Source organism: Haliotis asinina, chromosome 7 (genome assembly GCF_037392515.1).
Source record: "Haliotis asinina isolate JCU_RB_2024 chromosome 7, JCU_Hal_asi_v2, whole genome shotgun sequence".
NCBI lineage: Eukaryota > Metazoa > Mollusca > Gastropoda > Lepetellida > Haliotidae > Haliotis > Haliotis asinina.
In genome coordinates, this window is record NC_090286.1 from 65,517,324 (window position 1) to 65,541,601 (window position 24,278).

At 43.7% G+C, this 24,278-nt stretch overlaps 1 protein-coding gene across 2 annotated transcripts in view; it reads left to right on the forward strand.

The window, feature by feature from the left end:
• The first annotated feature begins 2,235 nt into the window (after positions 1–2,235).
• The window catches only part of LOC137290434 (protein FAM135A-like), a 77,628-nt gene continuing 55,585 nt past the window's right edge, over positions 2,236–24,278 (forward strand). For both annotated transcript variants that reach the window (XM_067821365.1, XM_067821364.1), the window contains exon 1: positions 2,236–2,370. The gene's annotated coding sequence lies outside the window, so the exon portion shown is untranslated. The remainder of the gene's footprint in view (positions 2,371–24,278) is intronic.

The window sequence follows — 24,278 nt, forward strand, 5'->3', positions numbered from 1 at the left end:
GCTGCGACGTCCCAACGGAAGAACACGTGTATATCGACGTCGTAACGAACGGTACGCTGCAAATTGTGTACAGGAAGTGGACAGATGTGGTTGTGGAAGTGCCATGGTTTGATCTGTCATCTGATACAGTGACAGAACGGATCTCATTCAGGTCCAGGGCAATTTGACAGTTCGACGTTACCGTGATGAAATCATCAGGCCTCATGGCCTTCCTTCCATGAACCGTCAGAACGCCATGTTTCACCATGATAATGTTCGGCTGCATACAGCAAGAATAACCAGGGATTCCCTTGCCCAGAACAACGTTCAGGTTCTTGATTGGCCCTCACGATCACCGGATCTTAACCCTATTGAATATTTGTTGGACGAATTGGATCGTCGTGGTTTGCTAGACTGATATTTACTCCCAGACATTAAGTTATCTTTATGAAACAATATATTGAATATGGAGCTGTGAGCAGCCCTTGTAGTCAGTCTAGTGTAGATGCAAACTAAATATGCTTTATGGTTCAACTTCTTTATTATAATAGGTCACAACGTTTCGAGACAGTTTCTAGTCTCTTCTTCAGGTGAAGTGATGGTAAAACTAAAGGGATGTAGTATATATACACATAACAGTAGACAGATAACAATGGGTAACAAGATATACAGGTTTCTATTAATTGATGTACAGGCTTCGATTGATTGATTTACAGGCTTTAACTGAACACGGGCTTCTACTGATTGGCGTGCAGGCTCGTATTGATTAGGTTAACGAGTTACAATGTATAGTTGATTCCAAAGTTCGGGGCATTCAGAGAATGTACCATCCATATAGACAATCGAAGCTGACTGGAGCAGTCGAAGTTGGTAATCTGTTGGAAAGACAAGGATCTTGTCATCTTCTCCATCACTGAAGAGGTGGAACCTGTCGCCGTCGTAGGTCTCTGTCCATGGGGCTGTAAGGTTGACCTCAGCTCTGGACGGTGGGACTCTTGGGATGGTGTTGCTGCGGTGTCTGTAGAGAGCGCTCTCAACTGACGGGAAGGAAGGAAGTGTTGCCGCAGCTGCTGGGTCTTGTCCCATCATCACATCGTCGTAAAGGGCGGGCATGGTGATCGTCGGTTCATCACGAGCTCTCTTCCTGAGGGAGCTGAGAAAACGAAGGCGACTGGCATCTTCTGGGGGATGGTCATGTTCAGAGACATTTCTTACATGGTCTCCGACTGTAGTGCACTTCCTGTTGCATGTCCTGACAGTACATCTCCAGTGGGTACAAGTTTGTCGCTGCTTGTTCTCGTAGTACCAGTAACCCTGGAAAAGAACCTGTATGCTGCCTCTTGTACTGGTAACATATTCAACACGACTATCATAAGTCAGAGCTATATATATGTATCAGTATATTACAAGTAAATATGTTTAAGTGTTTCCGGAGTAGGTTGTACTTACTTTAAACATATCTTACTGTGAAACACTTACATGGTTCTCTTCCTAAAATTGTAAATTATCAACAGTTACAACCTAACTAAACCTTTAATTCTAAAATAAATAAGAAATAATTCATGTAAAAACTTCTCAATGGCGCATGTCTTGTATTCACTGAAGTCTCCAGCAGAGACCACATATCGGTATATGGTCTCTTACTATTGTGAACAGTTCAGTTCAAATAATAAGGCTGGATGTATAATCTGCAGTGACACGTTGATCGGTTTTAAGTGCGTCATGCAGGCGAGGCTATCATCCGTCCGTTCTCGCCGCGGGATCCACCTATACCGTTATCTTGCCACCTGTTATACACATGTTTAATAAATGAGAGCTTATCTGATTGTCTGTATATAAGTATTGTCAGCTATAACAGTGTGTGTTATATAAGTAAAATTAGCGCTGTATCACAATCGCTATATGGCCTATGCTATTGACAAGGTTGTTTGAAATGCAATATGACTAGTTTGAATGCAATGCATTTCAATGCAACACCGAGCAGCAAGCGTGTTTATAATTAAAAGGGTACAGAAGGCTTCTTCCGCTCCGTTATTTCAAACAAATCAAAAGACAAAACTCGAGGTTTAGCAGACAGTCAGTAGTGGATTTCTTCTTTAAAGATATAAAATAATTGTCTTCCCATATCACCTGATACAATGGGACGATTTTCCGTTGTAAGACAAGTGAACGGCGGAAATTACCGGATTTTCCCGCTATCAGCCGAGAGGACGGACACCTGCTGAAGAAGGGGGATAACTCTTTCAAACGCATGCGCAAGTTGAGTTCCTGCTGATTGTTGATTGCTGTCATCTGACTCAAAGCTGAAGATTTTCAGTTTATATCAACAAATGAAGACTATTCGGGATATTCTGTTTTAGGGGAGCCAGCCGTCACGAAGTGTTTTGCCAGGTAACCAACAGCTTTCGATCTAGATGTTATATTAGCTTCTCTGCCAGTGCCTAGACTGGGATGTAACAGAATTCCTTCTGACCGATGTTCTGAATCTGAATGTATTGATATGTGAGAAGATGCAACTGTAAAAGGGATTATGTTGACATTTGATCGCCAGAAGTAACACTGTGATGTGCATCGGACCGACGGGTCATTCCACATTCGATAAGCATACCACGTTGGCACAATCAGGATCTAGTTTATCTGGGGGAAATCGATAGAAAGTTTGTGTGATTGTTTGTTTATGAGAAGTCAACGAGGCACAACGCTGTCACGGGTGTGATGTCATCCAGCAGTCGAGGTGGTTGTCACCCACAAAACACAAACTCTGTACAGTTGGGTCCATGATGACCGGCCGCTGTCAGAACCAGTCCTGGACACACATGTGGGGAGACACTGGAGAAGTACTGGGTCTGTTACACGGGATGTTTTTCTTCACATTTTGACATGGATAGCAAGCCCACATCCCAATATCCATAAACTTTGATATAGTTCAGAGTGGAGACATACAAATATGACTTCCAGGTTCCAGGCTGGCAAACTACACAGTGTCAGTTGAAGGTGTATGACTTTCCCCTACCAACTGCCCACAGTGGTCACTGAGGGTAGTATGGACACAGGCTGTGTGTGTGTGTGAGTTGGGGAGGGGTGGGGGGGGAGTGTTAGCATCCAGTAGGTGGTATAACCCTAACTCTCTGTACAGAGGGTATGGAAAAATCTGCTTGTGTTGTAGGCAAGACCCTCCTATCTATTCTATTTGAATAAAAAGAGTTAAATGAGAGTAAATATGGATTCAGCATTGCAGCTTAGTGCATTTAGAATTAATTTGAATGAAAAGAAATACTATCAAATTTTACAGCTGTTTAACTTAGGTTTGACAAGCTAATCACACATATTCAATGGAAAATCTGTATCTGGAAAAACAGTGTATAATAAATACTGTCACCAAACAAATATGCATCAAGGAAAGTTATATATTTACAATAGAAAGTCCTGACAATAGTACAGGACTGAAATCAGTGACATTACACATTCCTGTGCATCAGAATCTGTTATGTAAAGTGGGGCTGGTTTTTGCCATAGGTCACAAAGCTTGATAATCATTAACAGAATATCAGTCAATTTTCGATGACATTCACCTGGTGAAGGAGCAAGAATTAGCTCTGAAACATGTAAAGAATAAAAAGCAGTTGTTATCCATAAAACGTATCATGCTGTCATGTTTGTTCAGTTTCTAAATGCCTTTCAAAAAAGTTGAGATCAACATGTTTTCACATGCTGAGTGGAAACATATTCGGGGATAGCTTACTAACAAAATTCAGAAAGAGACCATGATAGAGACCAGAGTTTGTGTATTGTACAACATTACTTCATCATAATAGGTTATTAATTATATTACAGATGGCACAATTTTGGCATAGTAATTCGTATTTTTTACACACAAGTGTAACAAAGCCTCTTCATTGGCCAAGGATTCATTTGTTGATGTGCTTAGCTGGCTCTTTCTTTATGATGCATAAGCCCGATAGGTGTTAATTTCAAATTAGATATGGTCAATGATGTGCATTGCATATTGTCATCAGCAGGCAGACATACAGGTGTCAATAAACCAGATGCTGAGTTTTCTCTATGACAGAGTCTGCTTATCACAATCAACATGTCTTTTTTATGCAGTCTAAGTAAACTTATCCTCAGTACTTTAGTAGTATAGGGAATGATAGTCCGAAAACACTTTTCAAAAACCCCTCTAAAAAGCCTCATTTACTAAATGAGGTTTTGGTGGGACCATTAGCTCTTGCTACTATTGCCCCTACTACAAAGCCACGCCATCACGTTTACCGTGACTTGGCAGGCGGTAACACTGTGCCGTACGGCACGATCAATAATTCTTCTCTTACAAATCCCCTACCCGGCCCACCCCTCAAGTAGTACAAGTTAGGTTCGTCGGCTTTCATATCCACTTTATCTATGTTGTAAGTTTTGACCGACCATATAGGATCGGTGGCTCGCTTACGGCTATCGCCCTCGTGTTCCCCCGGCTGGTATAGATACCTCACTAGGGCCCTATCTGGTATCTGTTTCTCCTTTCCACGCAATGGAGCAGACGACTCTGCTAACACTGATTTTAGTTTGATAGCGTCTGCCGGTTTCTTACCAGTGAGCCGGGTTACTTCATGGTTGATTGCCGACACCACCTCGGGTAACCTCGCTACCCATTCGGTCGATCGTTTTCCAGTGGTTGTCATTTCCCTAGCATATTGATGACCGAACAAGCGCTCAGCCAAAGTCCTATTAAATCTCTCAACTATAGCTTGGCTGCGATGGGCTCCGGCCGTGCCACGTCTGACCTTTGTATCGTGTTTGGCTAGCAGTTGTGAAACGGCACCCATGAACTCCCGTCCGGGATCAACTTGCAGCTCTGTTGGCCAAGTCAGCGGGCTGCGTTTGTATATACGTTCAAATCCTCTGGCTACCTGGGCCGAATCTTTCGTGGTCAAGGGTTCGGCTTCCTTGTAACGACTGGCTACGTCCACTACGGTTAAGGCATACTTGTACCTCTTATCATGAGGTAGGAACAGTAGGTCTGCCTGGTGAATGCTATTAGGTATGTTAATTCCGAAACTCCTTCTAGGTACGTAGCGTGGCGCCGGCAAATAGATCTGCCACAGGGCTTGTTTTTCAAGCCACGCTTTGGCTTTCTCTGGTGATACTCGCGCCATTTTAGCTAGCTTATCTACTGCGCTAGCTCCTTTCCAATATCCACGCGGGCTATAATAAATAGCCTCAAATTTTTTCATGTCCATACGCGTATGTGTTTATACCATCAATAGCTATCCAACGTTTCGTGTCCATAGGCGATAGGGACGTCTTGTTTATAGTCAGTCCGTATATCTTATGTCCATCACTTCTAAGCGTGTTCATCTTATGCCTAAAGGTACGGGTCTTGAACAGAGCCTCCTTGAATCTGGCGTGTTTGATGTGTTGTTTCACCACATACTTCTTAACCCCCTTAGCCTTCCGGATCTCACTATTGTCGACTTTCAATATGGAGTACATCTTAGGCCTCAAACCTATGTACTCAGCTATTGGCGTGCCAGCACACTCGTCCTTCATCTTACCTAGGACCTTTTTATTTACCGTGCTGTGTATAGTATGGGTCTTAGGATAGTCGCTGGTGTCGTATAAATCGAGGTGTTTCCCCATGTCCTCGTACACGTCCTCGGTTCGAATCTCCATCAGCAGGGAATCCGTGTCAGTGTACAGCACTTCGCACCTGTCGCCGTACTGTTTCTTGAGCTCGTTGTAGTAAAAGTCGTACATCAGGTGTTTGGATAAATCGAGGATACTCATCCCAACGTAAACAGGTCGGTTGAATTTTATGTGACTTTTCTTCATGTGTATGGCAACTAGGTCGTCTGTGAATATTTTATTACGGTTGAATGCCGGACTGGCTATCAATTTCCTGAGCTTGTCTTCCTCACTAGATCTAACCAGTTTCACGGTTACGCGTTTCCTCAGGTTTTCCATAGTCTTACCAAACACCGAGTTGTTCATGAGCTTGTAGAGATTTTTCTCAAAATCACTGGTGGCTTTTTTTCGTAGGTCTGTGTTCATTCTGATGTAGGGCTCCATCCATGAGCTCTGGTCGAACATGAGCACCCTGTGTATTTTGGTCAGCCTCATACCCAATGACAGGTACAGCTGTAGGTTGCGATAGTGAACTATGTACTTGGTCTTATTCATTAAGTTAGGCACGAGTTTCTCAACGTCCGCCACACGACCACCTGACAAGTTATGTTGGTACTCAGACATCCAGTCTGTGTTAACCTTCATACGTTCGGGCGCAAGGGGATAGCTGTTGTGCGATGTGTGTAATTCCTTGGGATACTCTAAGTCAACTTCGAGGATATACCCTTTGTTCGAATCTGATGCAATGCTCATAACATCAACGTTTGGTACCCATTCGAATCCTCCTGTAGGTAGATACTGGCTCATGGCCCAGCCGTACAGGTTATTTGCGTCGAGGTAGAGAATGTGATTGGTTGGTTTGTTAGGATCGTAACCTTTCACGTATTGATTATTTGCTTTCGCGTATCGTTTGGATACCATGGAAATCCCACCTCGCAAGCCTTTCTCAATGAATAGGTGCATGTCGTAATCTGTGAGCAATTCTAAATTAACTCCTGTCTTTTTAAGCAAGGCGTCCCACGACAGACCTGGGCTGGTGTAATACCATGCGGGGTCGAGTTTATACTGCTTTAAACAGGTCCGCCTGAACGTTTCAAACACGTCGGCTAACAGCAGTACATCTGTCCTCAAGTACAGGTCGTGATAATCGCCAAGGTTCTTACAACCAAGTTTATTCCATACGTTAATCGCGTGCGAGTAATCGTCTCGTGAGACGGACGCCTCATTCAGCTTGCTATAAAAGCAGTCGATAGGAGGTAGTCTGGTCTCTGTGAACTTAGCCCAGCTATCCATGTACTCATATGGGTATACGCCCTTCCTCATGAGCAGGTGTCTAGTCTCGGCGTCTGTGTATCGATCTGTGATAGGGAAGGTATTGTTGGCCTTGACCAGACTGTCGAGTGACGACAGGAGGAATTGAAACGAGTCAATGAACCTAAGTCCGTTTAAGCTGAAGGAGATGTATCTCTCCATGTTGTTTGGGATGCACGATATATTACCATCGATTTTCGCGATGGCCTGCATGATCAAGTGAGAGTCGTATCCTCTCAAGTTGTGAAAGACAACGGGGATGTTTATTGTCTTAGGGTTGATTTTAAGCTTGAGGTTGCACGCGTTATGAGCGGCGCCTCTATACTTACCAGTTATGTGGCAGTGATCTCTCACCGAATCACCGTTAAGTGGCGAGTCGCACACATGACAGTTAGTGCTACTGGTGTGAGCTATCTTGTCGGCTCTGGTCATACGCATGGGAGCGATTCTATACAATGCATTCCTAATAATTTTTTCTTCCTCCTGCAAGCACTTTAGAAACCTTTCAGCCGCGTCAGGACCCCTATACACTACCGGAGCTTTCGTTTCCCCGTCACAACGGACGACAATGTATCCAAACGAACAGGCTTTATGCTCTTGTGTTTTGTGTGTGAAACTCCCACTAGTGGATGATTCCCCTACAATTAAGGCTTCGAAGTCGGCGTATATAATATAAGGCACAGACATTTGATTCTTGTGATTGTCGAATTTTAGGATATTTTCACCTTCCTTAGGCATGTCGACTCGTATGGCCGTCTGCCCAACACCTTGGCAATCCTCCAGGTGGGATTCTAATAAATCAGCCCGACTGAAACAGTGTAGGCATCGTACACAAAAGTGTTTTTCCCCAACGTGTTTCGACTGGTCGTGCAACAACCGGCTGAGATGTTTTATCCACGTGTAGTGATACGTTTCACCTTTTTGAATCATGAATAAATTAATAACTTGACAATCCTTCACCGGGCTGACCCTGTGTATTATTGTTGTATTACCTTCGTGTCCAAAGACATTTATAGCCAGATTATTCTGTTTTTCTACTTTAGTGATCTGGGATATTGGGGTGGGTTCATCTATACCATCCCAGTTGAGCCCATCGTCCTGTGGATAATTAGAAGGCCTGTTCGGATTAGTGGCAGCTGGAAATAAGGCTGACCTGATAGATAACCTCAAGCAATCGTTTCCTCTATTCTTAACGTTTACTATGGCTTGTTTGTTCTTATAGTAGGGAGGCAAGGCTAGGTATGACCCACCTCTGAACGGCACGTATTTAGCTATATCTAGATAGACGTTATCGATTTTATCTACAGCCCACCCGGACCCCATGTGTGTGTAGCGTTCTAGGTATTCTCGTATCTGCTGAAAACTATTATCGATTGATGTGTCAATGGTCTCTGCATGTGTGACGACCTCTTGTTTACCTCGGAAGTAAGGTTGAACATACTCAGTGGTACTCCCAACCTGCTTATCGAGTGACATTTTCACTGTGATCTGAAACTTGATACTTCCTAGATTATTTAGTTCCTGGTTGACCTTATCAGCTATCAGAGGCTTAATATCTGTAATGTCTATGTTTCTATCAATGTGCATGCGCCAACTTCTCAAATAATTGCCTACGGCGTGCTCAGTGCGCACGAACTGCAGGTCAATAGCTCTATTCTGTCGTAATAATTCTACAAGCTGTGGTTTTCTCATACGAGAATACCCACCTAAACCCAAATCGTGTGCCTCGGCTTTCAGTTGTTTTACAGTTGGACGTGCTACTGGGGCATGTGATAACAATGTGGTTAACCCGGCTTTCCCCAGTTTTGAATAACCCGTGTATCCAAGCTGTTTCGCTTGAGCTTTTAACTGTTTTACCGTAGGAGGGACTTCTAAACCTAGTAATCTCAACAATGCTGGCTTCCGCATTCTAGAATACCCGATAACACCTCTCTGTTTTGCGACCCTCTTGAGCTCGCGCACAGTAGTCATTGTGTTTACACCTAAGAGAACTAATGTCTAATTGGTTCACAGTAAGGGGAGGTAACTCCTCCACTCTTGATAAAAAATATTTTATTTCTTGTAATCACTTATTAACCAAACTCGGTTTGTTGGCCACAATTCTCGTAAGTCTTCCAACAGCTTGTGTGAATCTATGTAGGCATCGATCAGTGTTTGGTTATTTGATAACAATTCGATTAACCCGGCTCTCCCCAGGTTTGAATAACGCCGGCATCCAAGCTGTTTTGCTATAGCTTTTAATTGTTTTACCGTAAGATAGGCTTCCATATTCAAGAATGTACAGTAGACATGTTTACACCTAAGAGAACCAATCTCTAATTGGATTTTATCTTGAGCAGTCGCCTACGTTCTTTTATGTAGCCTTTTTTATTCTCGTATATGAGTTGATGTCTGACTACGTTCGCTCCGTGAGCTTTACATAAACAGTAGTGCCCTTTAACCCCGATACCACACACAGAACACGTGTAGTTAGGACTTCCCATATGGAAACAACAGAACCCCTGATTCCTGCATTTCCTACCACAGGCCTCGGTCTTCCCCATAAGTATATATTCACATCGGTATGGAGCGGGTCTCATGTTTACTTATATAGGTATTTTAGTTTAATTGCTTAGCAACCAACGCAGTAGCTGCTATACCCAACACTATGAAGCCCAGTTCACGATTCATTTGTCCCTTGGATGGTGTGTAGTACTGAGCGAGTGTGGGTTCATTGAGCGCTTCCAATCGTTTACCAGTTAGTAGGTAGTATTCTTTCATTGCTTCATCAACATCGTTGAATGTTTGAACGGCATGGTTTTCACGCTGGAGTTGTTCGTTAATGAAATCGAGCCTCTGGAGGCGTTTTTTAGCGTACTCGGCCTGTGCTCTTTGTAATTTCTCAGTAGCGAGATCGTGTCGCTTCCTTTCTTCCTGTATTTCAGCCGCGTGATCATCTCGTAGTTTCGAGAAGAGGAAATTACTCCCGGAAAATGCCAGGGCATTCACTAACGCCCCACCAACCATCATAGCTATCGTGGCCATCCCTATATTTATTTCATTATATTATCAGGTATGATCCCTTGTTTTACTAGGATGTCTTTTGTGGCCATCGCCATACCAAGGTTCATTATGAGCATACCCATATCCTGCAGGTTGAAATCTAGCTTGATAGTTGGTTGTTTAAGCACCATTTTAGTCAACCGAGCGTACCCTACGGCTAGACTGGCTACCACTGTGGCGTGGTATGCGTCGTTGACGAACGTTTTCCCCTCAGACATTATGTATATGATATAAAATATTTTAAATTATAACATGATATGCGGGTCTACCATGGGGGATACCCCCATACCCCCACTGTTGGGGGTTACCTCACTGTTGGGTTGTGGCTCACTGTGGGAGGTGTATAACCATGTTATAACCACGGCAGCAGTTACGCCTACAGCCAACAACAGTCGGGTTGGGTTGGTCACTTTATGTTGGTTACACCACCGTTTTTTACCGGCAGCTACTCTCTTAGGATTCTTCTGTCTGGTTACTGTTGGAGGTACCTCCACTGAAGGGGTCACTGTTGGGGGTGGGGTCTCCTCCATCACTGTTGGGGGTACCTCCACTGGGGTTTCCTGTGCAGCATCCATCTATACTATTATTATTATTCTTTCTCTCAAATTGGCAATGTTTTGCCGTGATAATCGCCGCCGTCACTGGAGCCAACAACATACCATATTTGTGGTACAGCCCGCAGCTGATAGAGCTCACGGCGTGTTCGATAAAAGGGTCTTTATCTAGGTCCTCCCACAGGTAAAGTCGGCGCTCTGGTGGAATGGGAAGGAATTGTGATACAATACCGGTGTATATCTGGGTCATAGCCGATCCTATTGTCTTTGTCATTTCTGCTCCGAGCCGGGACTCGTATCTAGCGTACAGCTTATCGATTTCTTCGGCTGACATTTTGTTAATTTTATCCGGGGTGTAGTCTCCAAAGTAATGTTTGGCTTTGCCACCAACAGCCAACGCCACCAGTTTCTCTCGCTTGGGGGAATCCCCAGTTGGGGAACCCTCCACAGACAATTGTTCGAGCAATTCCTCACACTCCATCTTATAATATAACAAGTAAGATTTAGTTTTAACTATATAATACCCGATACAGACAAAACACAGAGAAATGAAGGTTAAGTTGCACACGACAAATACTTCAAATATCATAGCTATATGCTTAGCTTTGCTTAGCTTTAGCTTAGCTTTGCTTAGCTTTGCTTAGCTTTGCTTAGCATACTATATAAGCCACGGGTTGGTCGGTCTTTAGCACGAGCTTAGCGTGTTTAGTTTCAGCGAGCTGTTTCTTCACCCGTTCCCGTTCTAATTTACTCATCACATCGTTCTCTCTCAAACACTCCTCGAACGAATCCCTGTCCTTGCAGTGAAATAAGGCCACCCATCGCGTCTGCTCCCTGAGGTCTTTCAACACCGAGTTGAACTTCTGCGTTAGCACCCAGACGCTGTGATTTGCATGCCGGCCGGAGAAGGCCAGGTACGATAGCATGTCTCTCTTTTTTGTTATCTCACGATTAGCGCTGCAGTCGTCCAGTATAAACAGCGTCGGTTCCCCTTTAAATTTCTCGTGAAGAGCTTTCAACCAGTCCTGCAGGCGTGTTCCAGGGTCGATTTTGTGTACGTCAGGGTCCGTCATCACCCAAGGTCGCGCGTACGTTTTATTCATGCCCAGAGTAGGGCACATGATAACGATGTTATCGAACACATCCTTGTAGTAACCCTCCAACATATCCAACACGAAAACGGTCTTCCCACAGCCAGTCTGCCCGCATATGATAGCGCAGTGTGGGTCAGTGGGGAGGGGGAGACCCCCACACCCCCCAGAGGTTGGTAGTTTATTGGGGGGGTCTCCCCCACTAGTAGATGGCTTGCACGAATCTCCCATTGTCTATATTAAGTTGCGCGTCCATAATAACGTACAGATATAATTTCAACTTACCAGCGGTTTGAGCCTTCTTAGTAATCTGGATGGTTATCCCTTCGCTGCCGTTATCTATACGGCGCCCGCTACCGTGCAGTTTATCATCATCCGTGGATCGCATGTCCAACCATAGGGCGTACTTGGTGGTCAGGTATTCACCGATCTGCACGGAGCCGAGGTCCAGGTCCTTTGTTATGTAATCCCCCACTGGTAGCTTTTTTATCTCATCCCACTGCTGGTGTGGCCTCATACCATGACTGAACAGCTGGTTGGGCACGCCCTCGATGGTCACTTCCACCTTTTCAATCTCGGGGTTGAAAAACTTCTCGCTGTCCCTCCGGAATGGATCGTAATCCTCCACGGGGACGACCAGGATACCTTTCATCGATCGCGCCGGCACGTTCAGGTTGATATTCCACACAGTGTCGCTCTTATCTCGCACGACTGATCTATGCCTCAATACGCGATCGTACAGGATAGCCATCTTCCCAGAGTACTGGCTTCGAACCTGCCTGGCCAGCTCCGGGCTAGTGACCATGTCGAACTCCAGAGAGATGTTGTCTATGGCATAACTGGCCTCATCACCGTTCGGCGTACGCACTACTTTGCTATAGTCGTTAAACGTGAGCTCGTATTCGAGCCTATCACCCAGCGCGGCCTGGTAAAACGGCGCGTGCCCCGTGAGCAACTCGAAGTCGAGCGGCACGCAGAATCGATTCCCGTATGCTAGAGCGATGGCCTTTTCACCGTCCGATAGCTTGTCTTGCTGGTCTGTCGTGAAGACGTATCCTATGCGCGCCCGGGTTGATTTGCTGATACCCTGGTACACATCATTGACTCGTTCTCTCTCGCTTTTCCAGAGATCCTTGTAGCAGTGAAACACGTCGCTGTCGTCGATGCTCAGCACCTCGTTACCGCTGATCTTGACGGTCGTTTTCTTGATGATAGCTCGGCCCACGTTCCGCACTAGCTCGCGTTTGTCGTTGTCGGAGGTCAACGTGATATTGAACGCCAGTCGAACAGTGCCTGGTACAATGAGGTCATTCTCACCAAGGTTTGGAAATCTAACCAGCAGAGTTTGGTTCTGGTCTATCTTGCTGGGATTGTTGGTGATGGTCACCGACTGTCGCACGGCTCTGGCACCTAATGGCTCTCTCAATTTTCTGAAAGGATCTAATTTTCTACCGTACATTGTTATATATAAATAAAATATATTTAAATACTAATGGATGAAGACATACCTATGGATGAGATGCCGGGCGCTAGTGCCCAGGCATCTGATGAGCAGGAGACCTCATTTACTAGTTTGCCATTGAGCCAACAACTTTTAGAAACAACGGTAAATGATTATTACGAAAGTTTAAAAAGTGATAAAAACTACGTTGAACCACAGGGTATATACCATAAGAATTTTTTTGTTGATACAAAGGGTGTTCTACGTCTTAAGTCTGCCCCAGGGGTTGACCTCTTTAACAAGATCACTAAAAAACCACTGGCCTTGTCAACTCTAGCCAGCCGCAATGGTGGTGCTAGATTTATCATTGAACATCTAAACATGCGTGATTACGGTGGTGCAATACCTAAGACCGTTAAAGAAGATCTGCAAGCTACCAGATCCCACCTCACCACTATAGATGAAATGACGCCAGAGCGTGCTACAGAAGCCTCGGACAGCATAGAAAAACTGTTGAGCACCTACTGGGACAAACCGTTACCGGGGTTTGACTTTCCGGTAAGGGAACTGTACGGCTTAGACGAAGCCGTGAAACGCGTGCGTGGAGAACTCGTGAACAACATGGGGAAACTGAACGAAATCGACGAGCACATCGCTAGGGAAAAAACCAAACTCACCGAAACTGACGACGATGATATGAAGCGTCGCATCAATGAACGAATACGTGATTTAGAAGACGAGAGACGTACACGATTGGAAGCCGCTTCCTCGAATCGTGAACATCTTCGATCCCAGATCAGTCGCATTCGGGAAACAATCGATAGAATACTGAACGAAGATACAACTTTAGCCAACAGGATTCGGATATTGTTCCGGGAGCAAGGGATCACCATCGCCAGCATTCTGACTGCATTGGGTTTCATTATATCAACCCTGGTGGTGTCACTGGTGGGGGGTGCCCCCACACCCCCAAGTGCCGGTGGGGGAGTTACCCCAGGCGGTGGTGGTGGTGTTAAAGACTGGATTAAAAAACTCGGGGAAGGCCTAGCTAAACTGGCTGGTAAAGCCGCCGAAGCCCTTCCCGGCATCCTGGGTAGCATCGTCTCGTGGTTGTTGAGCGCTCTGTCTAAAACTGCCATGTGGCTCAGTCAAAACCTGTGGGCAGCCATCGTCGCCGTGGCGGGTCTGGTGTACGTAGCGGCTAAGAAATCTTTAACCAAATAAGTCCCAAAGTTACCCCGCCAACCACTAGGGCTGTTTTATTATCAATATGCTGCTGATAGGTGGTGGAAACCCCCACACCCCCAGGGGGTACCTCCACATGAATTTTAGGCTCCGGAGGTGGCGCCACTATACCCTTTTCACGTGGTGGGATGTGTGGGATATGGGGGGTGTTAATATCGGGGTTGATACCCAATTTTTGGTCCGCCGTGGCTATAACTATTTTGTTGTTATAACCCACCACTTTTTTTATTCTCAGTTGCATATCACTCGGAGCCATGTACAACCCCACGCCGAACACGTAATTGACTTTCGATCTGGCGTATTCTAACACGTTTTGGTAGCGTTCGATGGCCCGCGGGAGATCAACTGGAGAATTTATAGCATCCTCAACGTTGGAAACGAACTGTTTCTGAGCGTCGTAAGCAGTTCCCTTACCGAGGATGTTGGAACTCGTCATCGACTGCGCACCCAACAGCGCCCACACGTACGTTCGAATCGAGTCGTTCAAGCGTATTGTACCAGCACGAGTGAATCCTTTCGACGTGTCCAGCATGAACATTTTCCACCCGTCTGCGGTTGACTGCTCCACTTTCTGGACTGTGAAAGCAACACCACCTTTAAAGTTCATACGATCATCCCTCCATTCATTACTCGACAAAGCAAAGTCCGGGCGTAGTTTACCTTGTTTCAGTATAAGATCACTGAGTTCTTTCACTGATCGCACGCCATCAGAAGGAATACCCAACCCGTGGTTCGGCCCCGGCAAACGCCAATCCGTCTTCGGGTTTATTTCGAATTCATTACAAATACGTTCATAGGCCCGTCTATCGTATGGGTTGTTTGTTGCGCCCCACGCTTTGTCCTGTGGGAGGGGGGCACTGATCTCTTTAAGGATACGTCTGACCTGGTAGTACACGTGGAATTTGAACACAGACTGACTCAGCGGTCCACGCCGAGTGTCGGTCAATGCCACACCACACCCCGTTGTAGCGCACCACACAGCAAAGTTGAATTGATTCTGCCAGAACTGCATAGGGTTGTTGAACCACGCGTGGACTGCCTCAATGTTAGTCACCATAAGCTTATACTTATCGAACACATCTAAAAGCTGGGCATTGAAATACAACTCAGGAGCAACCACGATCTTCATGGGGGAGAAATCTACATCCAGTTTAGGGTAAAACACACCAGGGGAATACATTTTAAAACTATTATATAAATAAATATATATGTAATATGTACATAACACTTCCAGGAATAACGAGCGGTGAGGCCGTTCAGCTGACGCACGCGATCGATAACACGTCAGGTCAACTCGAAGTCGCACTCTGTGATATCACCTACCTACCGCAATGGACTAACATTAATATCAGCAACAATAAGCTGTTCGTCAGTGGAACTCGCAGCCAGATAACTGACGGCTACTACAGCGTGTGCTCTCTAAACGACGAGGTCTTCAAACCCCTGGGAGCCGAACTCAAGATGAACGACTCAAACGGCACAGTGGTGTTAATCAACAACGGAAGAACCTCCTTGAGGCTCGGCCGACCATTAGCGAGGATACTCGGTATGTCTCCTGACGAGATAAAACCAACAACAACCGTCACAGGCACGAAGTTACCCGACCTAGTACCGTACCGAGAGCTGTACATTCATCTAGGTCAGGTGAGCACAACGTATAACATTCAAGGAGGCCACCCTTCCACTATATTGAGAGCAGTGCCGGTGAAAACTGAGAAATTCAACGACGGTAGAACCGAGTCATTTTCACCACGGCAGTATAAGAGATTAACCCAGGGCAACATACCTGAGCTGACAATATCGGTGTTAGATATAAATCATAATCCTGTAAATATAGGATACCTCAGCTTAACGCTTCACGTAACATGACCAGCGCACAAGGGCCCGGAGTGAAAAAATGCGTCAATATCGGGATCTCCGACCTCGGAGACACACGCGGTTTCGACGCTCCCGGAGTAGATGGTAAATCGTATGCCTTGCAACTGAAAAACAACATTTACAAACGCGTTGAAGTCTCCTCCGGTGGAACCCTAAGTGATATGATAGATACCACAGGAGCAACAGTCAACACTAAGTACGCCCTCGTCAACACCGGTGATGACAACTGGAGAATATACCCATCATTCGGAGGTAAACTGTTCGACTTAGACGATGTTGAGAGCACTACCGTCGTCAAAAACAAACCATATATGCTCGTCTTCACCGAAGATGACAAGTGGGTGTTGTTACCCGATAACAAATGGTTTCTCAATATTAGACTCGTCTCCCCTTACGTGTTCACGGATAACAAAGACAACCACCTAAACAAAGTCGTGAACAATGGAACCCTGCTCGTGGCTTACGTCCCAACTCAGAGACGTAGCATAGTCGTCAGCCCAGTCAACACTATAGCAGCCCACATGCTATCGAGTAAACCGGCCATGCAAAACGTGAAATTGCAGTTGGTGTCTGAATTCGAAGGCGTGGTTAAGATACTAGAGAGTCTACCGGCAAACTCAACACTGTTCATCAAAGTCTACCTAGGGGAACCATCGGGGAATGATGTCGAGATCGTGAAGGGGATCAAACTCGGGTGGGTGAAACGACACCAGTTTCAAGTTTGCAACGTTTACGTGCGGGTGGGTGTCGACTCCAAGACCAGTCTGCAGGGGGTCAACGTGATCGTAGAAAACAAGATATCACTAATCAATATCTTCCTGCCTTACAACATACACTTCATGGGTATAAAGTTAACCCCTGAATTATTATCAGAAAACCAGTTGGAAATTATATCATAATAGTATAATAATGACTAATCATCATCCCAACACTACACTTAACGACCTGGGAGATACAGAGGGATTCGATCAGCCTGGTGAGGAAGATGAATTCTACATCCTACACTTCAAAGACAACATGTACAGACCGGTGCCGTTACCAGATTTTACAAAACCTAAATGGTTGATCAACTTAACACCCACCTCACCTTATATCACAATAGACGAAAATAATTGGATCACTAAGATTAGGAACAACGGTATCTGGGCTGGGGATTTCATTCCGGAGAGGGGATTAGCACCCAGACGATCTGATGATTACAACAAAAATGGGTTATCAACTTACTACGAAAATAAATTAACATTTAGTAATCCTGAAATAATAACCCCCCCTTTCACACTCATCATAGAAGTCTTCTTTACGGATTCATTCGATGAAGACCCCTCAATAGTACACCAAATTTTACCCGGGGTGTCAATACGCTGGGATTACACAACCGATTATTGTCGTATTGTTATACAACAGGATACCACGGGTCCTATAAACCACTTAATAAGCCCCAGTGAGGTTTTTATTAGAATAGGATATTTTATTAGCCTCTCACCTATTGCCCTGAATACTAGTATAGAACTTATAGGCTTCAAATACATTGATAGATTTTTAACTGAACCCCAATTAAAATATCTTTCAAAATATATATTATAGGATGGGTCTGTACCCAGTCGTAGAGGAAGTAGCTAAGACGTTAGAAACCGTAGATGGGTTCCGCTTGAGGCAGTTATGTGATGTAAAACGTCAACTAGAACAAGACCGTGACACGCGGAAAGCACTATGTAAAAAATATAATAGAGCTTTCAATATCGTGGATGGGGCTGACACTACCCTTATGGCAACCAGCATGGGACTAGGGGCGGCAGGCGTTGGGTTGTTAACCACCATCGTGGCTGCACCTATAGTGCTAGGTATTGAAATAACGGCTGGGGTGGCAGGGTTGGTAGGGTTGGCGCTTAAGTTAGTATCACGCAGACTTAATCGTAAGGCATTGAAACACGACGAGATCAGGGTTCTGGCTGAAGCAAAGCTGAACACAGTGAGTGAGCGAATTTCCACGGCACTCTCTGACAGTAAGATCTCAGAAGAGGAGTTTAGTTCAATCCTATCTGAACTCAAAAAATATAACGGAATGAAACAAGATATTCGATCCAAGTCTCGTAAGTCTGCTATCAGCGAGGATGAGAAAAAAAAGTACATAGCACAGGGAATACAAAAAGCCCAGCAAGCCTTTATTATGAACACCAAAGAGATCGTAGGCGGTTCACGTTAAACTGTTTCATCGATATAAACATGACATAGGGGCGATAGTCGTAAGCGAGCCACCGATCCTATATGGTCAGTCAAAACTTACAACATAGATAAAGTGGATATGAAAGCCGACGAACCTAACTTATACTACTTGAGGGATGGGCCGGGTAGGGGTTTTGTAAGAGAAGAATTATTGATCGTACCGTACGACACAGTGTTACCGCCTGCCAAGTCACGGTAAACGTGATGGCGTAGCTTTGTAGTAGGGGCAATAATAGCAAGAGCTAATAGTCCCACCAAAGCCTCATTTAGTAAATGAGGCTTTTTAGAGGGGTTTTTGAAAAGTGTTTTCGGACTATCATTCCCTATACTACTACTTTTCGTTTCACTCCACTACTTAGTCTAACAAAACCTTGTAGGAGGTCGCGTCAGGTAACCTTGGGATTGACCAGTCAGAACACAGCTTACCAAATCACGAAAGTTGACATTCACACATATCTTTTGAACTTTTTGTCTCGAAAAGGTTCGTACCCGAAAGAATCAGAATGCTGTTAAGCGTACACTCACTTCTGGGTGATGCACACAGTGTATGTACAACCATGACAACGTTGAGTAAACAGTTGCTGAAAATGGTGTTTTGGGCAGTATTCAAGGATGTCATCCTGCGGAAATATTAGCTAATGGTAACCATGTCAACAGAACCCCAAAGCATATATACTGCAGGTCAAATAATTGTGTTATATGTGGATTTTGTTTGTGGAGAGATCTGTGTCATTGCCCTGAATATTTTGAAAGTTCCTCCAATCCCTAAATAGTAGCCGTTGTCTGGTTGGTTAAATTTATTTAACCGTCTTGCTATTGATTGGATGGCCATTGGTTGCTGAAAGGTTACCTGACGCGACCTTCTACTAGGTTTTGTTAGACTCAGTGGTGGAGTGTAACGAAATACACTGAGACTAAGTTTACTTAGACTGCTTTTTTATGTAACATATAAATTATTTACTTGTTTGTGTACACAACCAAGATTAGACTACTGATCACAACCAAATACTCTAGGCAGGCATACTGTTTCAAGCTCCGCACGCCTACTGACTTATTGGAGTCACTACGCATGTGTTGTGAGCGTAGTACAGCATAGCTGTTGAAATCATTTTTCCCCCCTAACACTAACACTGGGGTAAAATTAGTGAATCGTTTGAACTCCGATTTCACAGGCGTTTATTGATTATTTTTTTTCAACTTTATTGGTTGAATTGGCATTTTTGATTTCAGTTGGCATTTAAAGGTATCAGAATCTGCTAAGTTGTGTTATAGTACATACGTTGCATGTGACCTTTAATCCAATAAACTCCTGTAAGCACTCTAGATAAAGAGACTGACGAGTGTAAATGGCAGCTATGTTGGAAATGATCATCGCCGTCTAATCGGTCACCCGGTCCAAACTGACAGTATATACGGTCCTGTGGGGTGCCAGCCTAGACAGGTTTCATTGTACATTAATATAGTTCAACTGATAATAACCACAGATAACCAGACTTCAGTAAGCACTGCTTATATTAAAGTTTTACGTTAAATAATAGATCTGCCTCAAAGAATTTAACATTGAATAAAGGTATTTAGTCATTTATCTAGCACTGCAACTGATAAGCATTAAATTCCAATGGAAACTGCTTTCATAATTTCACAATGTTAAAGGTGCTTATGTCATCTGCCTTTATAAGTTAAAAGGATGGACGCTCTTACTGTCAAAGCTGACAACATTCATTCACTGTAAGAAGTTGTCAAGGAAGTAGGACCTGTTGTGCCAGTAGTTCATGTCAGATTGGTCTGTGAGACAATTTCATGTGTATTCAGTAATCGCTTCTAAAAAGATCAATTTGTATCAGTACTTCAGTGTGAAACCACAGACTTTTGACAAAATATTTCAGTTTGCAAAAACTGTAGTGTCTCCTTCATAAGTGTCTGATAGTTCTTTTCTACACATGCTGATCTTATCTCTTCAGGCCTTCCAGGGCTTAAAAAATCCCATCGCCCAACAACCGGGACAAGTCAGTTTTAATTTCGGGCCATCAAATAACAGTATCTTACTTGTCCATGGACTACTAGATAATTTCCACTTATGGTTTCAAACTGCAAATAACCATTGGATTTAATTTCATATCTGTTCATAATGAAGCTATTAAAGCTCGCAATAATAATAAAGTCGAGCTAGTAGAGAGTGAATTATGGCTCTTCGATAAATAGTCCAGTAAACAGTAACATCACGCATTGTGCCATAAAATCAGGGCAAGTAGAAAATGAGCCAGGACAAGTTGCTTTCTTGAGTTGAAGTCACTTGCCCTATGGCAAGTGGCTTTTCAACATATTTTGAACCCCTGCCCTCACTTAAACACTACCACATGTTGTGGCAAAGAACCCCAAAAGTTTGAAATTATGGATCAAGCCTATCTACAAGCAATGTTTCTACAGGAGGGCACTTTTTCAAGCACTCTGGATCATGATAGTTTTACAGCTAGTGTGCACCAGCTACGATAGTCCCAAGACCAGGTCAGCTAACTGAATACAATCTGAAGGTACCAGAGTAGAGACACCATGAGTAATATGCTTTGACTAACCCAGCTTCCTGTACATAGGATGAAGGTACTGGTAGGTACAGACTATGTTTAGACTAAGGAGTCACTGACATTTGTGTGTTAAGGCAGGTGATGAGGAAACAGTGCATGTGCACTAGCTAGCAGGTGCCCCTCAGATCAGCATTTGGTATATTCAGATGGCTAGTCTTTCTTGTTGCCTCTACATATACATCAGACTGCGAATGGAGGATGAAAATGAGATTAAGTGTTATGTTTCCTGTATTTGGTATGTTGAGAGACACAAAGTGCTTTTCTTCATTCGTTCATGCACAGATTTCAAGGCCTTCTTGTTCAGTCATTCCTACTGTCATTTACTCCTAGTGTGTAGTATATGGACCACTTTGCGCAAGCATACACTGTCAACCAGGGATTGTCCAGTCTGCAGGATCTGGCAGCTTGCTAGAGAATGTTATCAGAGTTATTAATATGCTGAAAATAATTTGGTATGGGTGACCTTTCATTTGACCAGGGTTTTATGCACTTAGAGTTAGAGCAGGTCTCCGATTCATGTGGATGAAATGCTATGAAAGTACTCTTATTATTAACATTATTATTATTTATGCGATGCACAAATGTATGTCCAGGTTAGGATTGATCTTCAGGAACACATGCTTATCGTAACAGGCGACTAGTGGGATTGGGTGGTCAGGCTTGTTGACATGTCACCAGTTCCCAATTGCGTATTTGAGGCTTATGCTGTTGATCACTGGATTGTCCAGATTCAATTATTTACACACTGCCGCCTTATAGCTGGAATATTGCTGAGTGCTCTCACTCACTCACTCAAGTTACCTGCTATTTCCCCTGTCAGTCCTGACCACTGTCCACATGATCACTGATTTATTGCAGGCTCTGATGTAATTATCTGAATATACAGCACACTACACCATTCCAATACTTTACAGAACCTTAAAGGTCACGTGCAACCAAAAAATCAAACATAATTAAAATACAATTATCAATTATTCATGACATATACTATACATTGCTGCTTGTAAAAAATAAATAAACAAAATTATGAGCGTACAATCACGATTCAGAAGTGCAATATTGTGTACTTTGGCTTACTTCCCTCGAAACGAAGCCTCCGGGAGACCGAACCCAGTCATAGCAGGTAGGGGTGCACTCAAGTGTAACGATGGCTTGCGATTGGCTGGTTTATTTGCTGATACGCTGAGGGCTCATTGTGTGTACAGAAAGGTGATCTGTTTGAGCATTTTAGAAGTATGGTGAGTCACAAGAAAGTAAGATTCTTTATGGATAACAACTCCTTTTATTGTACTTGATGCGTCGTTTCAGTATAGATTTATATATCGTTGTCAAACAAAATCATGTGCACTAGAAGAAGTTGTTATCCATAAAGAATGTATATTGATATGTTGGGTTTTATAGATACATGTTTTCTGAATTTGTGTTTAATCCAGTCAAAAATCATCTGCGTAGAGATGGTGAACTACTGCGTGTCTGGAAACTGTCATTTGTCATTCAATTTAGTGAATCGTTTGAACTCCGATTTCACAGGCTTTTTTTTCATCGCAGTTTTTTTCAACTTTACAGGTTGAATTGGCATTTTTGATGATTTGTTTGGGTAAGTGCATACCGAAAGGTATCAGAATCTGCAAAGTTGTATTTTACTTTGCAATTGACCTTTCATATTACCAGCATGGACACATGGAATGCATTGATGGGATGGCCCCCCTACTTTTGTCAGTCATGGTAAAACACTCCTTTAACAATATCACTTTCATTCTCAAAAACATGATTATGACTTAATAGTCATTTATAGTCATAATAGTCAAAACTTTGTACTACTAATGTGACTTTTGACAGTACTAGACATGTCCTTCTTAGTGAATGTCTTCAGTTGATACATAGTATCAGTAGTGAGGATCTGTCGGTGGCTACTGTAGATGAAGGTAGGTTGGTGGGCTGTCAGTCACGTCACACATAGACTCACTACCATATTAAACTAGACAGCATTCAATGAAAATTAAGATTTGTTTCTGATGCTGCTGATATGCTGTTTCCGATGCTGTTGATATGCTGTTTCCGATGCTGTTGATATGCTGTTTCCGATGCTGTTGATATGCTGTTTCTGTTGCTGCTGATATGCTGTTTCCGATGCTGTTGATATGCTGTTTCCGATGCTGTTGATATGCTGTTTCTGTTGCTGCTGATATGCTGTTTCCGATGCTGTTGATATGCTGTTTCCGATGCTGTTGATATGCTGTTTCCGATGCTGTTGATATGCTGTTTCCGATGCTGTTGATATGCTGTTTCCGATGCTGTTGATATGCTGTTTCCGATGCTGTTGATATGCTGTTTCCGATGCTGTTGATATGCTGTTTCCGATGCTGTTGATATGCTGTTTCTGTTGCTGCTGATATGCTGTTGATATGCTGTTTCCGATGCTGTTGATATGCTGTTTCCGATGCTGCTGATATGCTGTTTCCGATGCTGTTGATATGCTGTTTCCGATGCTTTTGATATGCTGTTACCGATGCTGTTGATATGCTGTTACCGATGCTGTTGATATGCTGTTTCCGATGCTGCTGATATGCTGTTTCTGATGCTGTTGATATGCTGTTACCGATGCTGTTGATATGCTGTTTCCGATGCTGCTGATATGCTGTTTCTGATGCTGTTGATATGCTGTTTCCGATGCTGTTGATATGCTGTTTCCGTTGCTGCTGATATGCTGTTTCTGATGCTGTTGATATGCTGTTTCCGATGCTGTTGATATGCTGTTTCCGTTGCTGCTGATATGCTGTTTCTGATGCTGTTGATATGCTGTTTCCGATGCTGTTGATATGCTGTTTCCGATGCTGCTGATATGCTGTTTCCGATGCTGTTGATATGCTGTTTCCGATGCTGTTGATATGCTGTTTCTGTTGCTGCTGATATGCTGTTTCCGATGCTGTTGATATGCTGTTTCCGATGCTGTTGATATGCTGTTTCCGATGCTGCTGATATGCTGTTTCCGATGCTGTTGATATGCTGTTTCCGATGCTGTTGATATGCTGTTTCCGATGCTGTGACGTATGTTTAGAAAAAATATTGAACTGTATAGGGCCCATTGATTACCATATGGTTTAATTAGTGAGTGAGTGAGTGAGTTTAGTCTGGTTTAATTAGCTCCACAGCAGCATGAAAGTGTCACCTGGAGGGATGACTGTACTTCAAGCTTGTGCAGCAGTATGTGTTGATATTGTTTTAAGTTCAGGAGAATATGAAGAATGTCATGTTTTCAGCTCTTTAGGATTGTGTTCAGTTATGAGCGTATTACAAGTTTCAATGGCTT